The following is a 22,601-nucleotide window of genomic DNA, read 5'->3' as shown; positions in this document are numbered from 1 at the left end:
TGTTCAGACACACACTTTTAATTCGGCTGTACTTCTACTCGGAAATATATCTGACAATAAAACAGTGAGTAAAAGTTTTGATTATGTCCCATAGCACAGATATATAAGTGACCAAACTTTTATTTTGAGTTTCTTGCACCGCTCATTCAGATATGACTTAGTTGTTCTCATTTCTGTGGTGTCTATCCTTTGAAAATACCAGACACTCTGCATTATTTATTAATGCAATTATTTTTTGTTCTCCAATTGCATTAACTCTAAATTATAAATCAGATGTCTGTGTAATCCCTCAGTCATCCAGGGTTGGTTCCATCTCAAAAGAACATTGGCTGCTGAGTTAAGAAGTCAGAGTAAAAAAAAAACAAAAAAAAAAAAACATACACCTTCACTAGGATCATTGGGATGATTTCAGACTTGGATGTTTTTGATGAGGTAACAGATTTGAAACATGGCTTGAAGGTCAGAAGAATAAATTTTGTGTAACATATGACCTTTAAGTAGTTTCTCCAAATACAAAATACAAAAGCTTTTACTTTCATTTCTTGTCTCCCACAGTGAGTCACATGGGGTCAAACGCGTTAATAAAGCCAATGGTGTCCAAGTTACCAAGTTCACTTCCCAAGCTTCTGTCCTCAGAGGAACTTGTCCAGTCATTGTCTGTGGATGGAGCTCACTCTCTCCCTCTGAAACCACAATGAAGGCGCCGCGAGTCATTTAAATAAAATCCAATTTGTTTTAATTGCCCATTGAATCAGATATTAGCAGGCTCTCATACAGAGAACTCCAGTGATTGCACTAGCCTTTAATTTTAAGCTGTGTTTATTCCTCTGAAAAAGTGCTTTGCAAACTGGACATTTGGAAATCTGAAAGAGTAATAACAAATGAACCAGTAGTTTGAGGGGGATTAGGTTTTTGAGTTATTCAATTTAATGGTGCACTGTGTAACTTTTCTGGTTAGGGGTCTGGCACCTTTGTTTCCATGGAGATGTAATGGAATGGCTGGAATGTTCCACAATACGGCACTGAACTTATATACCTTGCATTGATTTTATTACAGATGTTTTTATTGCTCACAGATATCTTACAAACTACACATTCCTACACTGAGCGGATCTGATCCATAGATCTGACTTAAAACTTGACCTGGAGGTGTCACTTGATATACTTAAAGGGACAGTCCGGCATTTTGGACATAAGACCTAATTTTCTAGTGAGCCAGAGTGTTGGAGACGTGTGGAGACACTTTTTAAAATATTCCATCCAGTCCTTGTATTTGCAGAGGTCGCTGGTGCTAGGCTAGTGCATGTCAATGGCCATAGGTAGCCTGCCACTAAAAACAGTTTTACCTACTCCACTAAACGCCCAAGGTAAATCTAATATTACTCCAGACTGTCGTTGTGAATGTCTGTGTTGATAAAATAATGTTTGAAATAAAACCAACCTTGCATTGCAAGTTGAGGGACTATTTTCTCAGCAGCAGCAGCAGAATTTTACTTTGCTGTTAAGATAGGTGCAAGGTGACAGCAGTTCGCCGCTGCCAAACTTTCTATCAGGAAATACAACTCTCTGCTGCTGCTGTGACATAAATCCTTCAAATGCAAGGTTGGTTTTACTTCTAAAATTATTCTATTGACACAAACATTCACATCGACAGTCTGGAGTAATAATAGATTTATCTCGGGTGTTTTGTGGAGTGAGTAAGTGGGTTTTTAGTGGCAGGCTACCTATGGCCATTGACATGCACTAGCCTAGCACCAGCGATTTCTGCAAATACAAGGACTGGATGGAATAATTTAAAAAAAAAAGTCTCCACACGTCTCCAACACTCTGGCTCACTGGGAAATGAGGCCCTATGTCCAAAATTCTGGACTGTCCCTCTAATCCTATTTTCAAAGGCACAATTTTGTTTGAGATGATCCTCTCTTTTGTTAAGTGAATACAAAATTAAAATTAAGAGAAGCCTTTGAACAATTAAACAAAATAAATATAGTCTATAGTCTCTTTGTGTAAATAAATTTGATTACACCCCTTTTCAGACATGTTCAAATTCAAAATAAGCTGTTGTTGGTGTACTAGTGTACTGTATGTTCTTTATATTCACACCTACTCATTTTGTGAACATAATCTTGTGAAAAAGCATCCACCAAATTAAAGTAAATATGGGATGCTTTTAAAAGTACAAATATTCTTCCAATTAATCACAAAAGTCACAGAAGAATTCATGAATAATTAGTTTGAAAGACTAATGTATGGCTTGTGTCTTAGTAGGGTTTGTATTTGTTTGACTGACAATAATGTATATTTCCAACCTGTTTAGATCTTATTCTTAGCTGCTAGATAATTATATCTATATTTTGTTGGTCTTGCATCATTACTAAGTACTTGTGCCTTTATAAAGATTAGAAGAAAACAAATTTCTTTATCTTGTGAGTGGTTTGTGGGCATTGACGTCTTTAAAAAGCATGCACCAAATCAAAATTAGAAATAAGAGCTTTTACATGGATCTGGTCTATTAAATTTCACCATTATTTCACCATAATGTCATTCTGGCTGGCCTTTATAACGCTGTGTATCCAATCATGAAAGTGACCTGGTTTTAACTGGAAAGTGTTTGCTACAAAGTCCTTTGAATGTCCCCCAGAATTATCTCACCAGAAACGTAAAAAAGTCCAACTCAGAATTTAGTTTTTGGTCTGTTTTGAGTGTTTTCTTCACTTTCAAAGGATCAATAATGCTTAATCTCCTCAGGGAATGAAGAGTGGAGAGAGACACAGTTAATAATCTTAATGTTGTTTTGCTCTATTTGTGGCTTTTCCTGTTTTGTGACATGGTACATTTGTAATTTGGCCCAACTTTTTTTTTTCTTGTCAGATCTTGAAACTAAGCAAGGCCAGCCCTGGCTCATTCTTGGATTGGTAGAAAATTATGTCTAGTGAACACTGTTTTTGTGTCCTTAAGCAAGACACTTTTGCTTAGTGCGAATGCGTGTAAGTGATTGGTGGTCTTGAGAGGGCAGATGGCACAGATTGGCAGCCTTGCTTACAGTCTACTCCAGGGCAACTGTGGCTACAAAAGAATCTTACACCACACACACCATAGCATTGTAAACCAAAGTTCCAAAGAAATCTATATACAGTACTGTATTTTTTGGACTATAAGTTGCTCTGAAGTATAAGTCACACCAGCCAAAAAAATGCGTAATGAAGAAGAAAAAAAACATAAGTCACACTTCCAGGAAAGCTGCAAGACGCACACTCCTAGTTGCCATGCTCCATCCCTGCTTTCTGTCAGTCCCTCACAGATTTCTTGCTCACTCCAAACTTTCTTTGTGCTGATCGATTACCGTTTTTTCGGTTGCAAATTTCACCATTTGCAGCAGGACAGTGGCTTTTTCTGCAGAAGACATGAGCAGTAGAGTGAAGTGACAGTGGTACAGAAGTAATAGAAGTAGCAGATACTGACACACAAGCCTAGAGCGCTCTCTCGCGACTGTCAGTGTGAAAATTTTAATATATAAGTCGCAGGACCACCCAACCATGAAAAAAAAAATTACTTATAGTCTGAAAAACATGGTATATTGATATCGACATGGGCAGAACATGCAACTGAAGTGATCCCAGAATCAAACCCAGGAGCTTATAACAGTGAAATGAGAGTACTAACCACCCACTGACTATCTTTTATTATTTCATTAATTTTTATCCAGAAAGTGAAGAAAAAGAAACATAAATATCTTAAAGGCCTTGACTTGAATTGACTCTTGTGAGCTCTAAGTCATGTTATACTGTTGTTACTTCATCAAAAACAGACCTGGAGACGTGTTTTGTTTCATTCACACATGTTTGAGTAATCCTGAACTAATAAGTCTGACATCTCCAAAGCTCAAAATACTCTGTTCCTCCTTGTTATGTCATGAACATTATTCTTTGTTTTCATTTTGAGAGAAGAAGTCAGCTTAAATATGCAGGGTTAGTGCGTTAAACTTGTATGAACAAAACAAAATAAAACTCCAGGGATGTTTTTAGATGAGGAAACATGGATCAGAAAATAAAGCGTAATATAGGCCTTTTACATTTGCCACCAGTATAACATGCCAAATATATGTTGTACCTTCCTACATGCTTCATATTGTTCAACGTGTCTATATAAACATTAGCTTTTGAATATGTAGCAGAATAACTGTGAATTATTATGTAGTTTAATCCCTTTTCCTGTTGACATTACAGTGGGTGTATTCTGATGCTCGGTAAGCTCCATAAAAGCTTCCTGTAGCATGTATGTGTGGGCTGTACCTCAGGGTATGTATGTTCTATGTTTAGTCAACACATTTACTTGTCTTCTCTTAGCCATAAAATGATTGCTCCAATTAAATGCCACATTAAATAAATACAAGACATGTATCTATAGATTCATGGTTAAATGGTTTGAAAAGTTATTATATGTTTTGTAAGCTTAATGAATTGGTTCTGTTTTCTGAATTGGGTGTATTACAGTCTTATGATTGACAATATTGTGGGAAATTTGTCTTAGATGTTTTATTTTTTTACTAGGCAGACCAGAACCATAAGCTTTGACAAAACTTTAAGTGGATCTGGAGCCGTATCCTGTCTTCCTGATTTCAGAGGGAGTGATTGACAGGAGGATAAACCAATCAGAGAGACGCATGCTCCATTTGCGTCAAAAACAACTTTAAAAAAATTTACCGGTCAATCTTTGTTCCTACTCTCACCTATGATCATGAGCTCTGGGTAATGACCGAAAGGACAAGATCGCGGATACAAGTGCTCGAAATGAGTTTCCTCCGCAGAGTGGCTGGGCGTTCCCTTAGAGTTAGGTTGAGGAGCTCAGTCACACGGAAGGAGCTCGAAGTAGAGCCGCTGCTCCTCCATGTTGAGAAGAGCCAGTTGAGGTGACTCGGTGACACCTCCTGAGCGCCTCCCTCAGGAGGTGTTCTGGGCATGTCCCACCGGGAGGAGGACATGCTGGAGGGACTATGTCTCTGAGAGTCCCTACTTAGACTGCTGGCCCTGCAACCCAGCCCCAGATAAACGGAAGAAAATGGATGGATGAATGGACAATGTAAAAAAGAATATTAAGGACTGAGAAACTGCAGATTATTACAGAATCAACAATTAAAACACCAAATTATTACTTATCGCCGGTTAAAGAAGTAATATATTTTGTGAGTGTTACAAGAATTTTGGAGAGATGTCTTCCACATTTGAAGGACATGTGAGACAAATTAGCTGTTGTGGTTGGATCGTCTCACCTTTTGGACTGAGGTTTTTCATGCTCTATCCTGGTCAGATATGTATGTTGATGGGTTAATCTTGTTACAAATGTGAACAGTTCCCTTGCTTAATACGGCTCAGAGGTTCATATGATGCTGTGTTCAAATAATTGAATGCCACTTGGTGTTATTATCATTTTAACATGTTACCATGTTAATCCTTAAAAAATCAAATTAAGACCTAATTTTATTAAGAAGTGTCTGGTCATGTTGTATACAGCCCAGTGATTCACATAAGCATCAGGCCAAGTACCACTTCAGAAATAATTACCTTTTTCAAGCCTCATCTTAATGCCATCTTAAACTAATTACTCAACAAACCAGTTCAGGGATAACACTGAGATCAGCAGAAAAATATAGTACTACTTAAGAGTAAAAGCACTACCAGGTCTAAGCCAGGATCAATTAAAGCAATAAAGAATAGTGCTAACGAGTGTTGAAACAGTGTATGTATGGGGGTGAGTGCAGCTCAGTGGTAGAGTAACCAGTGGAGAGCAGTCAAATCCACAGGTTGGTGGTGCAATTCCAGCTCCCATGCTGCCATTGTGTCTTTGATCAAGACACTTAACCCATCTCACCCCTAATGTTTGTGTACACTAGTGTATGAATGGGTGAGTAATTATATAAAAATGTGACCACTTACCATTTATGTATGTGTATGTGTGAATGTTTTTTGTTTTGTTTTGTTTTTTATACAGAGGACCATAAAGCATGTGAAACAAAGGAGATCACTGGTCATCTATAACACCATGTCCCACCATGTGCCTTGTCACGATCTGCATGTCAGTCTGCAATATGCTGTTGTAAACATGGATCTGTGTGACCTTATCCTCTTAACTTAACCTCAGGATAAGCGTTACATCAGAATATCCTGTCCTCAGTAGGTCCAGTATTTCTATGCTTATTCCTTTCACTAGTACATGTGTGAATTGGGATTTTCTGTGCGCACAAAAATGAAGACAGAGCACAGAAACGGACTGAATGCTGCACCTGATGCTGCTGCACTCTCCTCCTGCACCCTGGACTGGAACACACTACAAAAACAGACATCTCACCTATCTCATTAGAAATGTTGACATGGTTTGTATAATTTCTAATCTTTTTGTAATTATTTTATTGACTATATTTTGTTTCAATATTCAATTGAATGTTGAAAAGAAAAAGAAATGGGCTACAAATGGGCAGGTAATGGATCCTTTTATTGCTGGTTCAATTACTGTTTTTCATTGTTTAAAACTTGAGTAATACTAATTGTTCAGAGAGACACAATCAACCATACAATATCCTCATTAATGTTCAATAATGGTCAAATCCACCTTTATTTTGTGATTTACAAACAATGTCCATTGACTTGGGTCACGAAGGTTTGTGTCTTTTAAAATATGGGTCCCAGAAAAAAGGTTTGGGAAACATTGGTCTATAATATCACATTTTTCTCACCTTAAATTAACAGATTTTAGTACTTCACTCACTTTGCCATTTTGCCATCAATCACTCACTCACGTCTTCGTAAAGTATTCGAGAAGTATGTAGTCTGGATCCCAAAGAACCAAGACAGTGTCAGTGTCCAAGTTTAAAAAGGTATTTGAGGTTGAATTTGCAAGTTCCACTACTTTAACTTTAATACTAATTTGAAAGAAACTTTTCCTGACCCTGTTGCGATAATTGCTCATAACACACCATAATCCTTCCTGTTGTGCAGATAGAGTAATTCTTCATCAACCCATTTCCTTGACACATAATACTGAATTCTAAATGACAAGCACAGAATCCAGCTGGTTTCCGTATCTGAACAAAAACTCCTCCATGACATGAACCATGGCTCCACAGCGTGTGTGATCAACCCATAATTTAACACGCAGCTCGAATGCACCAATAGTCGCTCTCCTGCTCCATCATCTGTGTTACAGTTGTCAGCGACTACCTGCGAGAAACACTTTATATAGAATGTTGTAACGCACAGCCATGAACATCTGCACTTAGCCCGTTCATTAGGCGCATAAGGAAAAAATAATGACACGTGTGAGATTTGTGGTCCCCGGTGCATGTCAGATCAAGCTGGGTGCAGTGGGAGGTGTTATTCACAGATGAGGTTCTTGGTGAATACAACACTTCTGTATCAGTGATAGAGGAGGTGAAGAAGCACAGCGTGTAGAGAAACAGAGCATATACAGACCTAAACGTGTAGATATAGCGCGGGTAATGTGGAGACAGCAGTACGGCAGAGAACCATTAAAAATAAATGAAATGTACTACTATGTAGGTTATTCTGGTAGCAAGAGTGCATTTTTATGATTATTGTATCAGGACATTTGAGAGGCTTTTTACAGTCTATATGGCAGCAAATGTGGGAGATACCTTCCAGAAGAAATGCTCCTCCTTTGACTGAGACACAAGGGTTGTCACTGCTGTTAGTTTTTACCTGGTCTCCGAAGGCTTGACCAGGTTTTGTATTCACCCTGTGTGTCTGTGTGTGTCTGTGTGTCTGTACACCCACAATAATTCTGCCATTTATGGACTGATTGTCACCAAATTTAGTACATGTAAATTTGGTGACGATCCGAGGTCACATCATTATAAAGGATAGGCAATTTCAACAATTTCTGAACCATCTGCGGGCTAAAATATTCACCCAATCATCACACAAGTTGGCTCACACATAAACGGTGTACACTGGAAGTTACAGGATGAAACCGGTCAAGGTCACTTGAAGGCGGAGGTCAAATATGATCCGCGAAGGATCAAGCTAGAGCAACGGGAGTGGGCTCAAAATCCCAGAAACAGTAAACACAGACATTCTCACGTGTGACCAATATCACACAAATGTTCATGGGCACTGTACAGCTAGACACATTGCATTGGGGATACAATGATCATGTAATATGAGTTGGGCTCCTCATAAGCTGCTTCAGTGGTGATGAACTGCCCCCACCGATGCCTCATGGGGGACGAGGTTACTATGTCTGATTGCACTTCAAGATGAAATAAAACAAACGTTAAAGCATAAGTGTCCTGTTTGAGAAAGTCAATAATTGGAACACACTTCTCTCCAAATATTTTTTCACATTTTTAGCTGTAGTTGAGCTGTTAAAGTATAATTTATTAAGCAAAACTGACTTCTGTGAGCTTTAAACCAAGTTATATTGTTCATCCTTTAAAAAACATACCTGGAATCCAAAATATCACACAAATACAAGGCCACAATTCCTCCAACATTTGTCACTAACACAACATTTTGAAATAAATGTTTTCAAGGAACTTTTAAAGAATTTGACTTTCCAGAGCAAATACCCCCCCAAGTAAAAAATGGAAATGAATGATGTAACTTTGGATGATGATCTAAAGCTACATTCATTCATTTCCATTTCCGATTGTTGTTTTATATGATTTGTGTTATTAGGTAAATCAAAGACACGTTGAAATGTTTTTCTGTAGTTGTCGATATGATATGATCAGTATTTTTTATTTATTTATTTTCACTTTGTACACCATCAAACAAACAAATCCACTGTGAATTTTTCCATCTTAGAGTTTCACTGTGTACCTTTTCTGGTGTAGGGCCTCCATAGAGATGTTATTGCATTGTATTGTATTGCATTGCATTATGGTATATTTTCTTCAGTAGGGATTATTACAAAACCTGTTTTTATGTTGCAATGACCAAGGATGTTTGGGCTTAAGTGCTTATGTTTTGAATTACACACCATTGTCATTGAATTAAAACCTTCTGAAAATGAAAACGCCATGTGCCCAGTGTATTTGTTCTCCTCCTAAAATGGTCCTCATCTCTGCTCATGTGTGTCAGTGTGCAGGCGAGGCAGTCCGGCTTCAGTTCTTGCAGATTCTTGCTCCAGACGATGTCCATCCCATAATCTCTGACCCACACACACGCACACACACACATACGCACACGCACACACACACACCCTCCCTCTGTGTGTGTCTCTTCACAGTCTGTTCACTGGAGCGGTTCCCTGGCAGCCCCTCACATCTCCAGCCCCTCGGCCCACAGCAGCCCTCTCCTCAGGCCAGGGCTCAGAGATAGACCAGGCTGACCTCCCACACTCTTACACCACTGCTTCACCAGCATTCACAGTGTTCCTCGGCTCATAATAACGGTTTTCTCTTGTTATCAGTCTAAAAACAGTTTCAGGTCAGTTAGCAGGTTTACGGGTTTGAACTTGGTTGTTGTGGACAGATGCTCAAACCACCGTCTCAAATGGAATAAAGATCCCTCCTTTGGTAAATAGAAAACAGATTATGATTCGTAAAATTTGTCATTTCATCATCAGTCATTTTGATATGCATCTGAAGAACACTGTCAAAAAATAAAAATAAAAAATAAAAGTCACATAACTTAAACAACATAAAACTTGAAAACAAAATATTTTCCATCTATAGTGAGAAAAGTATTTGGCTCCGATTCTCTTCAGCAGCTCAATCAAACAGGCCATTAATGAATTTGTGTCTTAAACAGGACAAGAACTGAACAGAGGAGAGAAGAGGAGCAAAGAGCGAACAGAACAGAGGATACAAGAGGAGAGGAGAGAAGAGAGAGCAGAATAGAGAGAACAGAACTGTGCAAAGAGAAGAGGAAAGAAGAGAGAGCAGAACTGAGCAGAGGAGAGAAGAGAAGAGCAGAAAGAGAAGAGTAGAGAAGAGAAGAGAGAGCAGAACTGAGCAGAGGAGAGACAGTGGAGGAAAGAAGAGAAGAGGAGAGAAGAGAGAGCAGAACTGAGCAGAGGAGAGAAAGAAGAGACAGCAGAAGAGAGAGAACAGAACTGAGCAGAAGAGAGAGCGCAAAGGAGATGAGAGAAGAGGAGAGGAGAGAAAGAGAGCAGAGAGAGAGAACAGAACTGTGCAGAGAGAAGAGAGAGCAGAACTAAGCAGACGAGAGAAGAGCAGAAAAGAGAAGAGAGAGAGAGCAAGAGAGAGCAGAGAGAGAGAGGAGAAGAGAGAGAGAGAGAGAGAGAGAGAAGAGAGAGCAGAGGAGAGCAGAGGAGGAGAGGAGAAGAGGGAGAGGAGAGAGAGCAAAAGAGAGAGAGAACTGAGCAGAGGACAGAAGAGAGAGAAGAGAACTGAGCAGAGGACAGAAGAGAGAGTAAAAGAGCAAAGGAGAGGAGAGAGAGGAGAGGAAAGAGAGCAGAAGAGACAGAACACAACTGAGCAGAGAGAGAGAGCAGAAGAGAGAGGACAGAAATGAGCAGAGCAGAGAAGAGGAGAGTAAACATTTGCAGGAGCAGCAGTTGTGCTGACCCAGTGCATCTGCTGCAGAGGCCGGCTGGTTTACACCGCCTCACAGGGGCCAATGCAACGGAGCAACACAACACACGTTACAGACGTACACACAAACAACACAACAGCACACACGACTCAAACAAACCATGGTACAATGACACACAAACAACACAACAGTCAAAAAGAGGTACCATTTCTCAGCCTTACATGAGTATGAGTTAATCAGGTATCAGCCAAAACTTAAAGACAAAGTATCAATATCGGTTCCTCACCTAGTATTTTTATTTATTTATTTTTTGCAAATATGTACGGTTCCATCTTGACTAGAGTAAAAAGAGTGTGAGGAAGAATTTGAGAATAAGAAAGTGTAAGCCTTTAACTCTGCAAAGCAAATGACTCCTTTGATATGAAAAGAGACTGCGCTGTCTCTGCTCAGAACAGATTTGACAAAGCCCCATTTTAATCCATTTTGTCAAAGAGATGAGATGAGGTACCACAAGTCACATGGAAGAATGGGGCTTGGGTTTGAACAATTGTACAAAGAGCAGGAGTCGGATCAGTGCGAGGCAGATCCATCAGGACGAGTGGCAATATGAGCTAATGCTGGAATATATTTAAACATTTTACTCAAGACCATTTTCTTTTCTAAAATCCAGATATTTTAGATTCTTAGGCTGTGTCACACTTGCACACAATGTTCAAAATGGGACTGACCCTTTTTATCTAGATCGTGACATTAGATCAGAGCTATAATAGAACTAAACCAAGACTACATCAGAACTAGATCAGGATCAAACCCGGATGTTATGGGATCTGTAGGTTCAGTTAAAATCCTCTTGAAATACCTCTTCATCCATATTCCATTTTGTTTGTATGCTAATATCTGCCACAAGTGAGTTTTGCATCTCTCAGAACTATGTATTCTCTTATGATGCATTCAGACATCCTGGGAATAAAACATTTTACAATAAAACTTTGAAGTTCGTAATGCAAAATAAACATACAAAATAAATTACTGCTTTATAGTCCAGATGATCCTGTATTATGCAATGCAACTGACTCACACATGTTTGAGTGACCCTTTATTATTCGACTGTTTACATCTCAACAGCTACGTTATACATTTTGTTCAGTATAGAGATGGGTAATTTCAAATTTAGTGAGGGGAGGATGGAGCGTGAGATTGACAGGCGGCTCAATGCAGTGTCGGCAGTGTTGCGGTCGCTGTATCGGACCGTTGTGGTGAAGAGGAAGCTGAGCTGAAAGGAAAAGCTCTTGATTTACTGGTCAATTTACGTTCCTACCCTCACTTATGGTCATGAGCTTTGGGTAATGACCAAAAGGACAAGATCGCAGACGCAAGCTGTTGAAATAAGTTTCTGTTGCAGGGTGGCTGGGCGCTCCCTTAGAGATAGTGTGAGGAGCTCAGTCACGCAGGAGGAGCTCGGAGTAGAGCCGCTGCTCCTTCATGTCGAGAGGAGCAGCTGAGGTGGCTCGGGCATCTGTTCCGGATGCCTCTTGGATGCCTCCCTGGAGAGGTGTTCCGGGCACGTTCCACCGGGAGGAGGCCCCATGGAAGACCCAGGACACGTTGGGCCAGCCTATGTCTCTCAGCCTGCCTAGAAATGCCCCAGGATCTTCCCAAAAGAGCTGGAGGAAGTGTGTGTGGAGAGGGAAGTGTGGGCCTCCCTGTTCAGACTACTGCCGCCGCGACCCAACCTCGAATAAAGCGGAAGAAAATGGATGTCTTATAAGCTTGAACAAATCCAGGCTTAGTAATACTCATAACCTTAACCCCTTAATTAAGTAGTTATTAAGCCTGAGTTATTCTTAAAGGTTCTGTATTACATAAAAATTGTATCTTTTGACGTGTTAGAATGTTGTTACCTCACCAAAAACAGACCTGGAGTTGTGGTTTGTTTCATTCACACATGTCTGAGTAAGCCTTTATTGTTAGTCTGTTTATATCTCCATTTGGCAAAGGTGTATGGAGTTTAAAAACACAGTGGAGCACTTCCTGTATTACCACTACATCACAAGGTGGAACACAGTATTTGAGAGAAGTGTTAAACATGTGCGAATGAAGCAAAACACAACTCCAGGCATGTTTTTGATGAGGAAACAGCATTATAACAGATCAGTAAATATCGTAATTTGGGCACTTTAATACTAATTTGGCAAATAGTTTTAATAAATCATGAACGTGTTTCAGCCCTACATCCATGTACCTTTATAATCTTATTTTCTTGGCTACTGTGACAAGATAAACCAAATAAATTGAGAAGTCTTAAAATATTAAAAGTCCCATTTTGAATATTCTAAACTACATTTTAGTTTCCTTGCATATCTTCCAACTTGACAAATACCAACCATTTTTCCCCTTCGCTATTAAGCCTGTAATTACCTCCTTTTTCACAAGAATATTTCACTTTCCTTGTTGTCCTGACTGCTTTGCTTTCCGCTGTGGTAAATATGTGAAATAGACCCACAAACCCAGTGCATTTGTTCCACCTGCGCTCTCACTGTTTATAAAGTGATTCTCCCAGACGGCCGCCATAATGGATCATCTTTGTTAGCGCGCGGCGTCTCTTCAGGCCTGTTTTAATGGCTTTTTAGAAACAATGAGGCTACTATCCTGAGAGAATGGAGCCACAGACACGAAACAAGTGGAATAAATCAAGTCTTTATGGGACAAAATGCTCAGATTAGCTAAGAGTTTTTAGCGACAGGAGCTGGGAACGTGGTCAAATCCCTGTATAGGAACAGCAGTGTGTTCTATTGAAAGTGACTGCTGTGAGGAATACATATTTTCTGGTGTTGGTAAAAATGGAAAATGTCAAAGGGGCTCTCTGGTTAAACCGAACTGCTCCATGGCAGTGTTCTTTTCATGACCGCAAAGGAGATTTTACACTGTTCCATCAAACATGGATGACCAAAAGCTCCACTATTTGTGAGTTCACACCATAAACTGTTATATAAATGGACATAGCTAACTCGATAAGCGCCGCGTTTCAAACAGGAAGTGAGCATGGGGGCGCTCTGACTCCATCGACTCTGGCTCCAATTGACTTTACATTGAAATATTGTCGCCCCTCTCTCTGTAACTGCTGCGCCTTGTCATTTTCTTCTTAAAATGTTTGTATTAAGCTGCTCTACATGATCCTGGTGTTTTTATTTCACTATTTTGGCCATGAATAAATTCCTAATATGAAACTCTGCTCCAAATTCGCTCCTGTAACTGCAGCCTCGTGAGCTTCATTTGACTGGAGAACGCGACGGGTGACGTCACATTCACTTAATCCACTTCTTCATGCAGTCTTTGGTTCACAACAATTTCATAAAAAAATAAATAAAATTGTAATGCAGTTATTCACAATAGACCTTTTTCACAATGGTCGAAATAAATCTGCCCCATCACCAAATCTTCATCCAACAAGGTCGACAAAGGACATATTCTGTCTCCATGAAGAATTTATCAACAACTATCAAGGTAAGAAAGATGAAAAGATTATTAAGGCAAGAAAAATTCAAATAAAAAGTAAAGGCGAATGACTAGCACTAGTGAACTACTCCTGAGCAAAACTAATGTTATGGTCATGAATAAAACATAAGTGACTTGTGAACTCAGACTGATTTTAGAATTAAAATTAAAAATCAATTTCATGATGTTGATATTAGCATAGACAGAGAGATTTGTGCAGTTTAAATGTTAGACATGTAATCTGTGAACATCTGTAGCATTCAAACTGCACAAATGTATCTGTCCATACCAATATCTACATCATGATTTTTATTTATTTTATTTTTTTCTAGCATCTGTGTCAGAATCTGAGTTAACAAGTAACTTATTCATGACCATAATGTTAGTTTTGCTCGTCGTTGTTCGCCTTTAAGCTTTCATCTTTCTTACCTTGATAGTTGTGGATAAATTCTTCATGTTGGTTGAAGATTTTTGAAGCTGGAGGATACGCGAGATATTTCCACAGATATTTTGCCATAGAAAAGCATTAACCCAAAGTTATGCAACCTTATCGGGCGGGACTTCCGGTCGTTGTGAAAAAGGTCTATTATAATTTTAATGAATTAGGGTGAACGTATGCTGTGCGCCTGGATCACCTGAAGGAAGTGTCTAGCGTGAGGAGGTTTGGGAGTATTTGCTCAGTCTGCTCAGGGAATGGGCCCTGGGGATAAAAAGTACATTTTAATTTTAGATTTTTAAATACATTTTTCATCTTATTGATTTTAATCTATTACATGATATCTATTACAGACAAACTGTATACATAAGAATCTGCATTTCTTTCACAATGGGAATGTGCTATTATAATAAAAATTCCTAGTTTAGTTTAGTCCCAGTTCATATATGCCTATCTATCTCTCTATTATTATTATTATTACTACATAAATTCAACCAAGACCTATAGACTATATCTCCAAAGCTCATGTTTTTATCAGGAATCGCCTCAGTGGGATTTTAATGATTCATTGTAGAAGAGTCTATATCGCTCTATGTTACAGACCCTGTGCTGTGTCTGTGAAGTGTAATAAGACTCAATATGACTCCATCGTACACAGAACTATTGTTATTGGTGGTCTCTGCAGGAGGGTCTCTGTGTCCCAGTGGGCCTAATGCTGTGTAATCAGATCTCCTTTGTGCCTCGCGTTGGGCCTGGATACAGAAGGACAGCGGGCGCCATGTTTAGACCAGATTAAATGGTGTGGGTGGGCGTGGAGTTTGGCAGGATTTCTATTGCGTTATATATGGAGGCTGTAGCGTTGTTAACAGCGGTAGCCTATTAATGCTATTTATGCAAACACTTTAGAATAACTACTCTTTTGATAGTCTTATAGGCTTGAACAAATACCGGCTTAGTAATACTCATAACCTTAACCCCTTAATTAAGTAGTTATTATGCCTGAGTTATTCTTAAAGGTTCTGTATTACATAAAAATGTTATATTTTCACCAAAAACAGACCTGGAGTTGTGGTTTGTTTCATTCACACATGTCTGAGTAAGCCTTTATTGTTAGTCTGTTTATATGTCCATTTGGCGAAGGTGTATGGAGTTTAAAAACACAGTAGATCACTTCCTGTATTACAACATTACATCACAAGGTGGAACTGAGTGTTTTCTGTTTGAGAGAAGAACTCAGTATCCAGGGTTTTAAAGCTCATCGCAGAGGTCTGTTAGTTAGATTCACTGGGGCAAAACAAAACATTTATTACTATTAGTATTTAGGGCTTTCTCTTTGACATCAAGTTATTTTTGATTTACTTTGGTACATTACAGTCTATAAGTCTGTTGCATATCAGGGGTACGATACAATATCGTAATGGTATGAACCTCACGGTACAATATTTATTGCGATATTGTGGGAAAGCTCACGATATGGTAGGGAGGCTCACGATCAGGGATGTAACAATATCCAAATCTCTCTGTACTATATTTTCACAATATACATCTCACGGTATGATATTTATTGTGATCTTTTATAGAGGCTAACAAAACTGTTACTGCGCTACTTTTTCCTCCTAAAATGCCTTGACAAGACTTAATCCAAAAAAATAAGACTTAAAAGTGCTTAGAACTGTTATTTCTTCTTGTTGTCACCGAAATGGAGCAAAGGATCATGGTCTATGTAGTTCCCTCTGTCTTTTTTTAGCTTTTGCTGCACCATAACTCTTAATTTAAGCAAAGAAACTTGTAATTTGATATATTATGATGATCCACGATATTATTGTGAGAACTTTGACTATATAAAATCACAATATTTCAGTTATTGTTACATCTCTACATATCAGTCAATCAGAAGGTTATACAGGCAGGTTTACCTACCCCAACCCTGAATCTTTCTTAATAAAATATTAAACTATTTCTTCATTATGAATTCTTTCTTTCTTCATACTTCACTTAGGCTTAGCTGTAGGTATGATAATATAAAGTGTTGAAGTGTAACCAAACTAATCAGCACAGAAAGTCATTTGCAAATTTTAAGTATTATATATGAAGTGAGAACAATTCTTAAGCAGTTGTTAAAGTTTCTCACCAGACTGTACTATGATAACCGAACATTACAATATTCATTTGACGTCTCTGTCAGCTTGTTAGATGGTGATATTTTTCTACTTGAGCACATCATTATTATTCTAGTCTTCTTGCATGTTCTGTCTGTATGTACTGTATGTATCATTCTATAGGTCTTTATCTGAAGACCACATACCAGTGTTACTTACATAGCTGCTGAATAAAGCCGTGTAATAGCATAGACTTGTACTCTACCAGTCAAAAGTTTAGTTTTCCTTTCTACTTTATTACAGAAGACATCAAATATATGACACAAGATATATGGAATTATTTACTAAAGAATAAAAGTTAAATAACTACTAAATAGCTAAATAAAGGTGGGTAATTTGAGGATTTCTAGTTATAAAATAAAATAAAACTTCATATATTTGATGTCTTCTGTATGTATATCAAATGTAGAAAGTAGTAAGCATGTAGATAAAAACATTAAATGGGAGTGTGTCCAAACTTTTGACTGGCAGTGTATATGTCTCTGTCCAAATTTTCTTTCATATAATTTTCCACAAAATTTCTGACATTGCCATAAATGATTTGTTGACATCCGCAGCCACAGGTACTCTCTTCATATGAACTAAAAAAAAGCCCTGTATGTATGTATCTCCAATAGTCAACAGGTCGGCCCAATAGCTAAATATCGGCCAACTCCAGCTGAGAGTCGATTTGTCCAAGAAATAAATCAGTCTGTCCTCATTTGCAACATTTAAAGGTCCTATATTACGTTATTTTCTGATCTGTGTTATTCCCTGATTGTGGAAAAGATGGACTAGCGTGGGTAGTGTTGTGTTTTAGGTTTTTTTTTTCCTCGAGTGATGTAGAAAAGAGGGAGCCACTGTCTGTGTTCATGTATGTTAGCTGTTGTTAGATGCTGTTTCCTCATCACAAACATACTTGGAGTTTTTTGGTTTCATTCACACATGTTTAACACACAAACCTGCATATTTAGACTGAGTTGTTCTCTCAAACACAAAACACTATGTTTAATCTTGTGACGTTCCAGTGTGTTTTTAAACTCCCATGCGCCTTCACTAGAATTATTTAGATGATTTCAGCCCTGGAATTGCCAATCTTCACTGAACTAAAGATAAAAACCTGTTCTTGAAAACGCTATTTGAGCTTTGGAGATGTAGACAGACTAATTATAAAGGGTTAATCAAACATGTATGAATGAAACAAATGAAATGAAAGCACAACTCCAGGTATATTTTTTGAGGAACGTAACAACCCTCTATCTCGGCGTAAAGCTCACAAGAGTCAATTCTGCGTAATATAGGGTCTTTAGGGAACATGAGCTGAAAAGTGGCGAGTAAGGCTGTTCCTTTCACTCTGCTAAGTGTACACTTAAGACTGTAATTTCAATCTGACGGGCCGCTCAAAAAGAACAAAATCAGATCAGCACATTGCAACTCGATATCCGTGTTGGAGTTAATTGTGTAACCTTTCTGATTGGAAGATTGACACCTGCTTGTATCCATGGAGATTGCATTACTTTGCCAGGAATGTTCCATAGTATGACATAAAACAGATCTACCTTACATTTATTCAATTACAGGTGGTTTTATAGCGCAAAAATACCTAGAAAAACAGGCATTCTGACTGCCTCTACACAGATCTGACCTGTAACATGGTCTGATTTGTCCATGAAGATAGAAAGGTCTAATGCCATACTGTGAAACATTCCAGACAAAGCAATAACATCTTCACACAGAGCAAAGCATTTGACGAACACTCCACCAGAAAAGTTACACAATGCTCCTTTAAATATATCTATTTAGCATTTATTCATATATTAATTTGCATTTATTTATTAATTTATTGCTGAAAAATACCACAAAAAAGACATAGTTTCCTCTCCACAAATCTGGCATTGTAACTCTCATTGGAGATAGAAGTTTAATACTATACTGTGGAATATTCAGCAAAGCAATTACATCTCCATGGAGACAAGATGATGGCAGGCTCTTCTCCAGAAATGTTACATATTGGACCTTTAAAACTAGCAGTATGACTAGATAATAATGACGGGCGTAACAGACAGCCTATTTGCACCAATACTGTGATAGAGGAAAGAATAAAAAAGAGAAAAAAAAAACACAAAATGTATTTAGTCTTAACTCATTCAGAAAATACTTAATGGAAGAATTACAGGCGGCTCGACATTTGGTTCTCATTTCTTGTGGACTTTTAGCTGTCAGAGTAAATGAGACAGAAAAGTTGGAGTGGTAATTAGAACATCAATGACAGATAATGTCCTCTGCATCATTTAACTGTCATCAAATTATCTTTACGCTTAAATCCCTCACATCAAATCATTTTCTGACATAAATCTCCAAGAAAGACTAAGAAAACTTTAATATGGCGGGGTTGAAGTTTGAGCTTTTCTCGCCGGTGGTAAAGGAGAAAATTGAAGCGGCATTTATTGTTTTTGTTTGGTAGTTTGAGCCATCCATCCACCAGTGTAAAGTTTGGAGTCAGATTGCCCAATACTGCTGAGGTTTGAGCACCCAGCAAGAAAAAATCCAGTAATCCACTACAGCTAAAAGTAACGGTAATCCCAGTCTTGAATAACGTAACCAGATTGGCTGAAATTCATGTTCTTTTTTAATAAATTGTAGATTGTAGCCAGGGCCACTTAGAAGTTGTCAGTCCGGGCTGCATGTACTGGACTCAACCTCTCTACAAACAATTTTTTAATGTTTATCAGAAAATAATTACTCAGTATTCTTTTTGAGTGTAATTTTCGAGACATTTAAGTTGCATTCAGGATTCGGGACAACAGCTTAGATTTCGGCACTGTCCAGAATTTTTTGGGACATCTGGTCACTCTTAGTCTCAAATAACATTTCACTAAAAAAGTTATTGTTAGATATGCTCTTGTGTCAAATTCACCTTTGTGTGTGTGTGTGTGCGTGCATGTGTGTGTGTGTTGTGGGGCACACTGAGCCATATTTGATCCACAGAGCAGCCGACAGCTTGTAAGTGATGCATAAAACAGCCACTATTCTCTGCCGGGTCATATTTGACCTGTAACACCACAAAAGTCACTTTTTTTTTTTTTTTTGAGACCTTTAGAATTTACTAAAATGGTGAAAATGCATTTTGTTGCATTAAAATAGTTGTGTCTAAGGATTACATGAAGCCTCGTTCCAGTACAAAAAAGCAAATGGTAGTTTTTTACATACCTAAACTTGAAAACGGGTCAATTTTGACCCGAACACAATATAAGGGTTAAGGTTTATTTGGTTTAAAGCTTTTTAGAAATATTCAGCCAGTAATAAATAATAATACACTTGTAAATTCATTTTTTTTTTTCCCTCCAGAAAGTACACTGTAAACACAGAAATTTGTGACAAAAACTGTTACAGATTGTCTTCGCCAACCTGCTAAACACTTTATCTAAACATGTAAGAAAGAGACATGTGAGTCACTATATGACTCTTTGAGATGAGAGCTGATTGGTGGTTCACCCTGCTCCACTTCATTTGAAAAAGCTGATTAAAAGCAACGCCTGAACTGAAGAATTAATGCATGAAAATACTAGTGATGTACCAAAGGGTCTGTGAGAACTACGAACCAATTACATAGATTTAAATACTTCCTTATTTCACTTTTTGAAAATCATGTATGACGGCTTTAAAGGTTCCACAATATGACATTACACAGGTCTACTTTAGATTTATTCAATAACAGTTGGTTTTATTCCTCAAAAAAAAAAAAAAAAACAACAACAACAACTACAAAACCAGGCATTTTGACAGTGTGTGGGGTCACCTCTTCACAGATCTGGCCTGTAACTTGGCCTGGACTGACATGATGATAGAAAGGTTTAATGCCACACTGTGAACAATTTTAGACAAAGCAATAACATCTCCATGGACAGAAGCATTTGGCATAACCCCCAGTACACAAAGTTACACAAAGCACCTTTAATACTCATTTTGTGTAGTAGCTTTTCCTTTTAATAAATTGGTGAAGGCAATAATTTTAAGTTATGCAAACCCATCTCATAACCTTAGAGGCTCTTTCTGCAGTAAGACTTTCTTTATAAAGTACACAGCACACACACACACACAAACACACACACACGCATGTCTCTTCCCTCTCTGTGTTCTCTGTGAGGATCTGATATAAGTGTGAGGTGAGTGCATCTGCCTCATCACCTCCTGATACAGCTCAATGTGACTGCGCCCACAGAACCTGACCTAGATTCACCCCTTTGACTGCTGCACTGATAACAGGCTTCTTGTGAACAGCCAACTCAAGCCCCTTTTACAATGAATATGATGAACTTTGAGTAGCCTGTAGTTAAAAATAGTTAAAAATGTTGCTTTTCTCTATAATGCAGTCACTACTAGGTTAACACTTTATAAAGGTTACACATATTCAAGCCTCAATAAAGCATGACACAGTGTACAAAGACAGAAAAAACTGATATGCTATTAATACCCTAATACCCATAATGTATAACTCTACCCTTTTATAGAACTATTATAAAAACTTGACTCTTTAGACTGTTTGTGTGTCTGTAGCGGTACTTCGCTTTATTGATGCTTGTTTGAAGAATCTTGTGCAGTCCACTCTCACCGAGCCTTCACAAAACACTGCTCTGAATTTTCCCAGGATTGTTACGTCAATGGTAGAGCCCCTGTGCAGATTTTAAGCCTATAAATCATGACTAAACTATGTCATAACCGGAGTTATGTTTTATGTCTTTCACACGTTTGAATAGGTGTAGTTAACTGAGATTCAGAAGCAGGACCACGCCCCGACCGCCCTCTCCTCCTCACCAGCGAATCACTCATTTCCACCACACTTTTAATTTTCCAGAAGCCTATTTGTAGCAGCCTTTCCCATCATCCCAGTTTGTCTCTGCTAACTCGACCTCACCGTCCCACCCCCTATCTTGCTCGTCTTTCAGCCATAGGACTCCTAAGAGTGGGGGTCCCGTTCCAGCTGGGCCAATTGAAGATCGAGACCGAGCCCCCACCTAGAGTCTCAGCCCAGCCACCTCTGCCCCGCTTCGTACATTATCAATAAACTTCTCCTCCGCTCTGTGTCGTCGTTGGCGTGGTCCTTATTAGACTATCTACATCTCTAAAACTCAAAATCCTCTGCTGCACTTTGTGAAGTCATGGAGTTCAGTAGAGATTGGTCATTCCAGGGTTGAAATCATCCAAATGATTCTAAGTGAAGGCGTACGGAGTTTAAAAACACAGAGGAGCGCTTCCTATACTACCACATGACATCACAAGATCAGACTGAATTAATACAACTCCTAAATATGCAGGATTTGTGTGTTAATTAATTTGTGTGTGAATTAAACAAAACACAACACTTGGTCTGTTTTTGATAAGGAAACAAGATTATAACAGATCAGAAAGTAGCATAATATGGGCCCTTGAAGACTAATTAAAGTGTATTTATCATAAAGTTGTGCCCATTACTATTACCATACAAAACAACATACTGTATCTCGGTAAACCAATGGAAAATGACGTCTTCAGTTGGTAATATTCAACCTTCTTTCCAGTGCCTCAGGAGTAAACCACACTGTTTCATATCTCCTTTCTTTTCTCTTTATATTGTTTTGACTGAAGCATATCTGTGTTTACCTTCTGACAATAAACATGGCGGACTTACACAAAAATGATTTATGACATCCTGGTTTCTAGTGTTTTCCTCCCAAACATAAAATATACCAAAAGTAGCATTTCATTTCATACAAAAGCTAACCGATATGACACCTGTCTCTTTGCTGTACCACTCCTGAAGCAGCAGATTTGTGTTCTTCAGTTCAGTTCTATACAGATGCTTTGTTTTTATGATGATACTCACCAGTAGTGGACTTGTAGAATCACGGTGTCAGTATTGATACTTTGCAGTGACGTCGCGCTGGGGGTGTTCTACATTTATCTGTACTGGTGGAATGTTTTTTAGTATGTTATCAGGGTGACAAAGCACACATATTAGAAAACACTATCAGAAAAGTT

Source organism: Boleophthalmus pectinirostris, unplaced genomic scaffold, assembly GCF_026225935.1.
Source record: "Boleophthalmus pectinirostris isolate CB_2022bp ecotype Guang Dong unplaced genomic scaffold, ASM2622593v1 HiC_scaffold_12, whole genome shotgun sequence".
Lineage (NCBI taxonomy): Eukaryota > Metazoa > Chordata > Actinopteri > Gobiiformes > Gobiidae > Boleophthalmus > Boleophthalmus pectinirostris.
Note: the sequence above shows the minus strand (reverse complement) of the source record.